This window comes from Macrotis lagotis, chromosome 8 (assembly GCF_037893015.1).
Source record: "Macrotis lagotis isolate mMagLag1 chromosome 8, bilby.v1.9.chrom.fasta, whole genome shotgun sequence".
Lineage (NCBI taxonomy): Eukaryota > Metazoa > Chordata > Mammalia > Peramelemorphia > Peramelidae > Macrotis > Macrotis lagotis.
Genome location: NC_133665.1, coordinates 141720491 through 141729149, shown reverse-complemented (window position 1 = coordinate 141729149; position 8659 = coordinate 141720491). Strand labels below are relative to the sequence as shown.

Genomic DNA, 8659 nt, shown 5'->3' with positions numbered 1-8659 from the left:
GAAAACTGCATCTGCAAAAAGACTCATCTGTGTCAAGGTTTGACACTGAAGGAAGGCAGGCTAGATATCTCTAGCCCTCTTCCCCACCACCATCTCATCCTTCTCAAGGGACCCTTTCATTCTTCCAAGGAAGAGAAAGAAACTGGAACCAGGGTGAGATTTTAGCTATAAGAACTCTCCTTTCTGGATGTTCAGTGGCAGCTCTTAAAGGAGTTGCCAGGTTATATCAGCACATGTTTGCAGAATGATGGTTGAGAATACTAAGCTGAAAACATCGCTCTTCCCAAAACTCTCAGATCTAGGGTCTTGGGTTGTCTCCATCAGGTTGTCTCCATCAAGAGAAAATGGTGGTCAAGGTGATGGTGTTGGTGATGGTGGTGGGTAGTGGTTTGATTTGCCTGGCCTATCTCTCTGCTATCACTCCTCTCCCTCAGGGTGCCCTGCTGCTTCAGGGAGGCTGATTTCTCTGCCCAGTTTGAGGCCATTGACTTGTGTCAGAGAAACATTCTTACCCAGGCTCCACAGGCTTCATCTTCTCGCCCCATAATGAATTGAAAGTTAAGGTTACTTGAGTCCTGAACATGTTCATAAAGGTTTCTGACTAAGGGTGACCATGGAAACCACACTAAAAGGGGAGAAAAGAGATTTCACTGAAGTCTTTCTATGGAGGGGGAGGGGCCTTCTCCCTATATTTCTTCTCCCCCACATTTTTTCAAATAAAAATAAACCTACATGATGAAAGGAATCAGTCAACCAAAGACCCTGGGGAAAGGGAGAATCATTGAGATAGAAAGGATCTCAGAATCCAATCCTGTCGTTTAAAAATGTAGAAACTGAGGCAATCTCCCAGCCCCCCAACACAATTATGGAGGAGGCGGGATTCAAACCCAGATCTTTTGAATCTAATGCTCAAATCATGATAAGACAGCGACTTCACAAACCCTTATGAGAACACAGATTTCCTCTGCCGGTCCGAGCAGACAATCATCAAACCTTTGCCTGAACTACTCAAAAGGAGTTCAGGACACCGACTCTGGAGTCAGGAGGACCCTGAGTTCAAATCCGGCCTCAGACACTTAATAAGGACCTAGCTGTATGGCCTTGGGCAAGTCATTTAGCCTCAAGCAAAAACCTAAAAAAAAAAGTTCAGGAGGCCTGAGGAAGGGCTTTCTTGACAGCTCTCACTGTTCGAGGCTGCTTCCCACCAGGGATGGAGAAGTCTAGAAAGGAAACGCGCGCTCCAGGACTGAGGGCTGGAGGCCGCCGCTCTGGCTGCCCGGTCCTCTCTTGCCCTTGGCCGTCCCGGTTGCCTTCTCCCCTTCAGTATTCTCTGCTCCTCTGCCCCCCATTGACCCCTCCTCACACCCCCCCCCCCCCCGGCTTCCCGACTCTGACCGGCCGCCGGCCACCTGGGGACATTCTGGGCGAGACCCCGGCCCGCTCCCCTCCGGCCCCCGGAGCCTGGGGCCCGGCTGCCGGCTCTGGGCCCGCCCCGGCCCGCCCCGGCCCGCCCCGGCCCGCCCCTCCCGCGGCCCCTCCCCGCTCGGCTCTCCGCTCCGCGCCCCGGCCGGCTCCGCGGCCGCTCGGCTCTCCGCTCCGCTGGGCGCGCTGCTGCCGCCTCCGGCCGGCCCGGCCCGGCCCGCTCGGCCCGAGGAGACGCGGACCCGCCGGGAAACTTGTGCGGGGCGCGGCCCGGCTGCCCCGGTGAGTCCGGCTCTGTCCGGCCCCGGGACTCGGGGAGCGGGGGCGGGGGGCGCCCGAAGGCGTCGGGGCTCCTGGGGAGACGCGCGCGCACGGCACACACACATGCACACACAACACACACATGCACATGCAACACACGCACAACACACACACTCCACGCGGGTCCAGCAGTCCGGCCGGCGCGGGGCTCCGGGAGGGACGGGCTGGGCTGCGAGGCGCGGCGCTGGAGGACGCGTCCCGGGCTCCCCGGGGCCCCGCGGGCAGGCTGGGGACAGGACGCCTTGTCTGGGCCGGGGGTCTCCGCCTTCGGCTCCGGGCACCTGTGGCTTCCCCCAAGCCCTAGGGGAGAAGCAGCGGCCCCCCACCCACCGCGGGGCAGGAACCCTCCAAGGTCCTGCCCGCCCGTTCGGGGGCTTGGCGGGGGAGTTGCGGTCCGTCCTGGACCTCAGCCACCCTGATTTCCAGGGAGCCTCCGGCTCAGCAAACCTCTGTGAGTGTGAGTGTGAGTGTGACTATGTGTGTGTGCAAAGGAGCAGGTGGGGAGGATCCTGATGATGAAGATGAGGATGACAACAGACCAGAGCGCTCGGGGCGCCTTGCTTGCATGGAAAGGGATGGGCGGCTTTTCGGGAAGACCGGGGAGGACAAAGCTGGGGAGGCAGCTGGAAGCTGCAGCCCCAGGGAGGGGATCGAGGTCTCCTGCTCAGAAGCCAGAGGAGGCTGACATGGTCCCTGGCAATATGAGTGATTGATTGTATGCTGTGAATATTCAACGACCACTGGCTAAATAAATGCCCAGGTGTTTCATTCTGATCCCTTTTGTGGCAGGGTCCGAGATCCAGAAGCTCGAGAAGGAGCTCAAGTCTAGAGGAAAGAGAACTGCGTTCACCTGCTTTTCCGTCGCCTTTGGGACCGGGGTAAGTCGCTTCAAAAGTCCTGCCTCTCTGTCCGTAGCCGTAAATGGGGTGGGTTTGGGGAACCGGGCCACCCACCTGTTGAATGTTATTCGAGAGTGGCTGCGGGAGCATCTTAAAGAAGCCGCTGGCCTGTCTACATAGTAGCAGGAGGGTGGTGCTGCGTTGCCAGGCTGATGAGAAGGGCCGTTCCTATCTCCCTGCGGTCGCCCCCATCTCAGCTATTCCTCTGCAGATCCTCCTCCCACTATGACCTTCTATAGGAAGGGTTTCCCATTGGAATAAATCAGGGAGAACGATGAAAAGGAGGGAAGTGATCCAGAAGGTACCTGTCATACCACTCTCTGATCATCTCAGGTGATTAGGTAGTCAAAAAGCATTTAAATAGTTGCTTATACACCAGGCACTATGTTCAGCTCTAATAATACCAAAAAAAAAAAAGAAACAAGCAAGAAAAAAGAAAACACCAGTGCCAGATCTCAAGGGGTATATATTCTAATTAGAGAGAGAATTCTAAATAAGTAGGGACATACAAGTTAAATACAGAGTACTTGAAAATAAGCAGAAAGGGGGAAATATCAGCTGGGGTGGGGGGAGGGGGGCACAGATCAGAAAAATAGAACCAGAGAAACTAACAGGAGATGAGAGGGCAGAGCATTCCAGAAATAGGGAATAGTCTCTCTTTCCCCTTCAGCTGAAATACTGATTCATTATCCAAGATTCTGCTCCACATTTTTTCTTCCAACTCTGGGAAGTCATAAAAATTAATAAAAATTAATTACTATGTTCAGCTCTATCCCTCCCCCCAAAGAACAATCTCTCTGGTAAATATATATATATATATATATATATATATATATATATATATATATATATATATTAGTTTTTTAAAAAAAGATTTATCACACACATACATGGCCTTCCTCTATTGTCTTTCCTCAACTGAGTTTGTACAAACACATATATCAGAAATGAAATGGTTAATTTGAAAACTAGTTTTAAAGCAAAAGGAAAAGATTTAGGGGAGAGTCACTCTTTCTGGAAAAGGAAAAGATAGAGAAAGAAGAGTGGGGAGTCTAAGAAATCACCTATCACCAAGACTCAGTCTCACAGTTCCTGTCCCACTGGCCACTCTGGTTCTCTTCTTCCTTCTCCCTTGTCTTCTCTTCTCCCTATCCCCTCCCCTCCCCTCCCTTCCCCTCCCTTCTCTTCTCTTCTCTCTTCTCTTCTCTTCTCTTCTCTTCTCTTCTCTTCTCTTCTCTTCTCTTCTCTTCTCTTCTCTTCTCTTCTCTTCTCTTCTCTTCTCTTCTCTTCTCTTCTCTCTCTCTCTCTCTCTCTCTCTCCTCTCTCTCTCTCTCTCTCTCTTCTCTCTCTCTCTCTCTCTCTCTCTCCCCTCCCCCTCTCTCTCTCCACTCTCCACTCTCTTCTCTCCCTCACTTCAGGTTCCTGACATAATACCCAACCTCATTATAGTAACCACCAATGTTGATGGCTCCTCTGTCATCTAAGTCACTCCCAAGCTCATTCTCAATCCCCAGTGCAACTCGCCCCTATCATGTACCCACTTTGGTCTATCTATGGCTTCTGACTTTTCTTTCTCTTGGGATAGGAGGAATAGCTGTTAATCTTGGTCTTTAGCCTTATCAGTCTAGGTCAAGACTAACTCCCTTACAGTCAAGGAGGGGAACAAACCAGTAGGCGTTGACTTACAAAAATCCCTCAATTTCCTCCCCAGAGTCATAAATTTTCAACTTCTTGCAAAATCAGCCAAAGTACATTTGAAATCTCTAATCAACAGAAATATGGTTAACTCAACATCTCAGATAATCATCTCAGGATGCCATTCAGAGCAAATATATATCATCTGTACAAATAAATATACAATAGATATAACTCAGTTACAGGCTGCTTTAATGACCATAGGTCAAAATCATGTTGAGAAAATATTACAGGCATATGTTATAGCAGTATCAATTATATCTGTAGAATACAAGAAAATATGGACAACAACAAAGCAAAGACATAGCAACGTTATTATGCTACAAAATAAAAATGTGAATAAAGAGCAAAATATAAGCAAAAAGCCAACTTTACATAACTAACAGATAATTATATCAAGAAAAAAGAACTCAAAATGAACACTAATTGGCATGTGCATCAATGAACATTTACATATACATGCAGAACACATATTAACATAGATAAACATTAGCACTGTCATTTGATTGCATTGTAATCGCTTCTTGATTTTTCTCCTGTAATATCATAAATTAGTCTGGTCACTAATCACATACCTCTGTCTTAATTGTGATCTGCTGACTTGTCTATTCCTACAGCTAGGTTGCATGATGACACAGGCTTGCCAGTCCTCATATCTGAATTCCTAAGCCTAAACTTGGAGTGTAGGGATGAGGAAAAGGGCAGACTGGCAGTGTTACTATGCTCTGTAGGATAATACCTCTGTTCCTTAGGAATTTCAACAGCAGAAATTCTAGCCAGGAAAGTTGTTGCTTCTGGGTTCAATCCTTTCTTCCATCAGAATTGCGTGTTCTGTTTCTGAGTCATGGTGTGGTTGTGACAATCTTCACACAACTGTTAGGCATTCTCTTTTAATGAACCAATTAAAGTAGATATTCAACAATCTTTATCAGCTCATCAAGAATTCCAGCTATATTTCCTTTAGGTAATAAGAAGTTGTCATAAATTGTCTTCAAAGGGGTCTTGAAAGTCTCTGTGACTATTCTGTAAAGGAGAGTTGCCCCATCATTCCATGACTAGATATGTAATAGCTTTCGACCGATCATGAAAGTCAAGATCCCTCAGCACAACTCTCCTTCCTGAACAGCTTGACCACAAATTCAGACATCTTACCTATGCTGATTTCTGTTAGAACTCTTCTAGGTTAAAATCATAGTACATTTAAGGGACATCCTGTTTATATGTGTCCACAATCCTTTCATCTTCAGCAACTCCAAAGTACAAATCTTTAGGTAGTGACAATATGCCTGGTGGAATAGAATCCATGGACTTAGAATGTTGTATGTTGACTCCCTTGAGATTTTTGGCTTGAATTTTCTCTACTGAAAGTATTCAGTATTGTGCATTTGAAATGCATAGCCCTTAAGGATGACAAGGTCTAGTTCTAGGTTTCTTGAGGCTGGCCTAAACTAATATCTCCTTGTGTAGTGTGCTTTCAAAGTGTCTGACTTAGTCCTCTGTTGATTATCACCAATCTATCCTTTGTATGTACAGCTCTATGTACATAGTCGTTAGCATGTTGTCTCCCTACATTAGACTGGGAGCTCCTTGAGGGCAGAGACTGTCATTTGCCTTTCTTTATATTCCCAACTTTTAATACAGAGTCTGACACAGAGTAGATGATTAAAAAATACTTCTTATAAATCAATCAATCAATAAACAACCAAATAAATGAATAAATAAATAAATGCTTCTAAGCTGACTGAGAAGATCATAGCAGGAAGTCTATCAACTAATAACTAGCTTACAAATGCCATTCAGCAACCATTTCCAGTTTCTGGCTGGGTATGCCAGAGAATACCTTGCAAGATGACCTTAGTAAGGACTCTGTTTTCTTGACCACCTTCTCCTTTTCATTAAGTGTCCTAGATACCTATCTCTCCTATGATTGTGGATTTCTTCCTAGATACCTTCTCCTATGATTGTGGATTTCTTTTTTAATTTTTGAATGATCCAGTAGATCAGGTAATTCCCAGAGTATTGACTGATCAAGCTCCCCATCTTGCTGTGAATTACCTTAGAATTCTCCAGTTCTTAGACATTTCTTTGAAATACCCTTATAATGTCTTTATTTTTAATTCTTTATACATTTATAAAATCAAGATATTCAACTTTCCAGGAGATTTCTAGGTCCAAAAAAAATCACTAAACTTTTCAAGCAATTTGTATTCCAAATGATCAGTAGATTGATGCATAATGGCAAAACTAGAGTGCAGAAATATACAAATATGACACAATAGGAAGTGACAAATGGGGAATGTAGAGGAAAAGGTTTTTTGAAGTTCTCTCTCCCTCTTTCTCTGTCTCTGTCTCTCTGTCTCTGTCTCTCTGTCTCTCTCTCTCTCTGTTTCTGTCTCTGTGACTCTCTGTGTCTCTCCCCCTTTCTTTCCTTATTCTGCTCTCCCTCTTTTGCCCTCCCTCTTTCTCTGTCTCTGTGTCTCTTTGTCTCTCTGTCTCTTGGTCTCTGTCTCTCTGGATGTCTCTGTCTCTATCTCTCCCCACTTTTCCCTCTTCGCCTCTTTGTCCCTCTCTTCTTCTTTCCCTACCTCTTTCTATCTCCATCTTCTCTCTCTCTCTCTCTCTCTCTCTCTCTCTCTCTCTCTCTCTCTCTCTCTCTCTCTCACTTTATCCATCTCTCTCCTTCTCCCTTCCTCTTTCCTTCCCTCTTTCCCCATAGTATTTTTTTCTCATTTTCATCTGCTCAGATATGTATAAAGATGCAATTGTCAACCACATGAATCTTAGAAAATGGATTTTTAAAAGGAAACAAAGTAAGCAAACCTTTAAGAAATGGAGCTTTGGTGAATGGATACACTTTTCTGAGGAAAGCAAAGGAAAGAGTAGAGAGAAGATGAGTGTGAGAAGTCTCCAACTTTGAACTTAGAAATTCAAACCAGGCCAGCAAACTCAGATCCTACCCCATACCTGTGACCCAACTTCATCCCACAGCCTCCCTCCCATACAAAGCCTGGCATCGTTCCCCCTGCTTATTTTCCAAGAGGCCCTTGGTCTCTAGCACAGCTATCCCAAGTGGCTATAGCATAGGGGTTCCTTATTTTTCTCCTCCCCAAGGTGCCATTGCTCTTGTCTCACTCTTAATTTCCTATGTAGCATTCACGTTAGTCTGTGACTTTTCCTTCCTTTCACTTAAGATAGGAAGCCTAGCTTGTCAGTCATTGCCTATTCAAGGCTAATTCTCTTAGGGCTCAGGAGAGGAAGTGGGAGGGTTTTTGTACCTGCTGCTGGGCAATGACCTCTGGCATCTTGTTCTATGTAAATGACAGGGCATCATACCAAAATAGCTTCCACCCTTCCTCTGCTGATTCCTTGCTGAGTAGCTGGCGTCCAGTCACTGGCAGATGGCTGGCCCCTGTCACTCACTCACTTGGAGCCAGCTAGTGGATCATTGGACTTTCACAGACAGTGCTGAGAAAGAACATGATCCCTGGGCTCTTCTATGAAGGCTCTGCTCTATGGAGCACGCCTCCCACATGGTGTGGAAGACTTAAGAAACACAGGAAAATCCCTAGTAATCATAGATTAAAGGAAAAAAGCCAAGCACCCTAAAATGGATTCAAACAGAGAATCCTGGTTATTCTCCACACTTTTATAATTACAAAGGAATAAAAAGCATTGAGGGAGATGGAGATCAGTTGGTAAGCCAGTAGAAATGGGAATAGATTTCACAGTTCCTCTTCAGAGTCCAGAAGGTACCTGGGGAAGCTGTCAGTTATCTTGATTCAGAACCTGAGGTGGTGGAACTGCATGTTAAGTGATTCCCTGACAGAGATTGGCATTATGAAGAGAAGATTAGGAATTTCTCTAACTCTTTCCCTTCCCTTTACTCAGGGTCTGAGGAAGGAGACATTTCTTATTCAAGACATAAACCCTGCCTCAAAGAGGACCTCCGTTTTCTGCTCTTGCCCATCTATAATAGCTCCAAAAACTTATAACAAATTAAATCCCCTCAGGATGTAGTCTCAATAAACTTTTACTTTGCAGAGAGAGAGAGAGAGAGAGAGAGAGAGGAGAGAGAGAGAGAGAGAGAGAGAGAGAGAGCACAGCTGGTCTCCATCAAACAGGAATTGATGTAGTTGTTGGTATGCCTTGTTTCCATTCAGGAACTTGACCTTGAGAGAGGGTCAGGCTGCTCCAAGAATCAGAGGTGTCCTGGAGCCAACTCCAAGAGGTTCTTGAGGGCCCATTGTTAAATTTTCAATCTGAGTACCTACAGCACAGAAACTGGTAAACACTCTAAATCGGGGCTTGATTTCTTGTTTTGT

The 8659-nt window shown here is 46.0% G+C and overlaps 1 protein-coding gene across 3 annotated transcripts in view; it reads left to right on the top strand.

Moving 5' to 3' along the window:
• The first annotated feature begins 1649 nt into the window (after window positions 1-1649).
• Window positions 1650-8659, top strand: part of HRH1 (histamine receptor H1) — a 105775-nt gene continuing 98765 nt past the window's right edge. For 2 of the 3 annotated variants that reach the window (XM_074198562.1, XM_074198561.1), the window contains exons 1-2: window positions 1650-1704; window positions 2533-2621. The gene's annotated coding sequence lies outside the window, so the exon portion shown is untranslated. The remainder of the gene's footprint in view (window positions 1705-2532; window positions 2622-8659) is intronic. The other variant, XM_074198564.1, reaches the window with a different exon arrangement.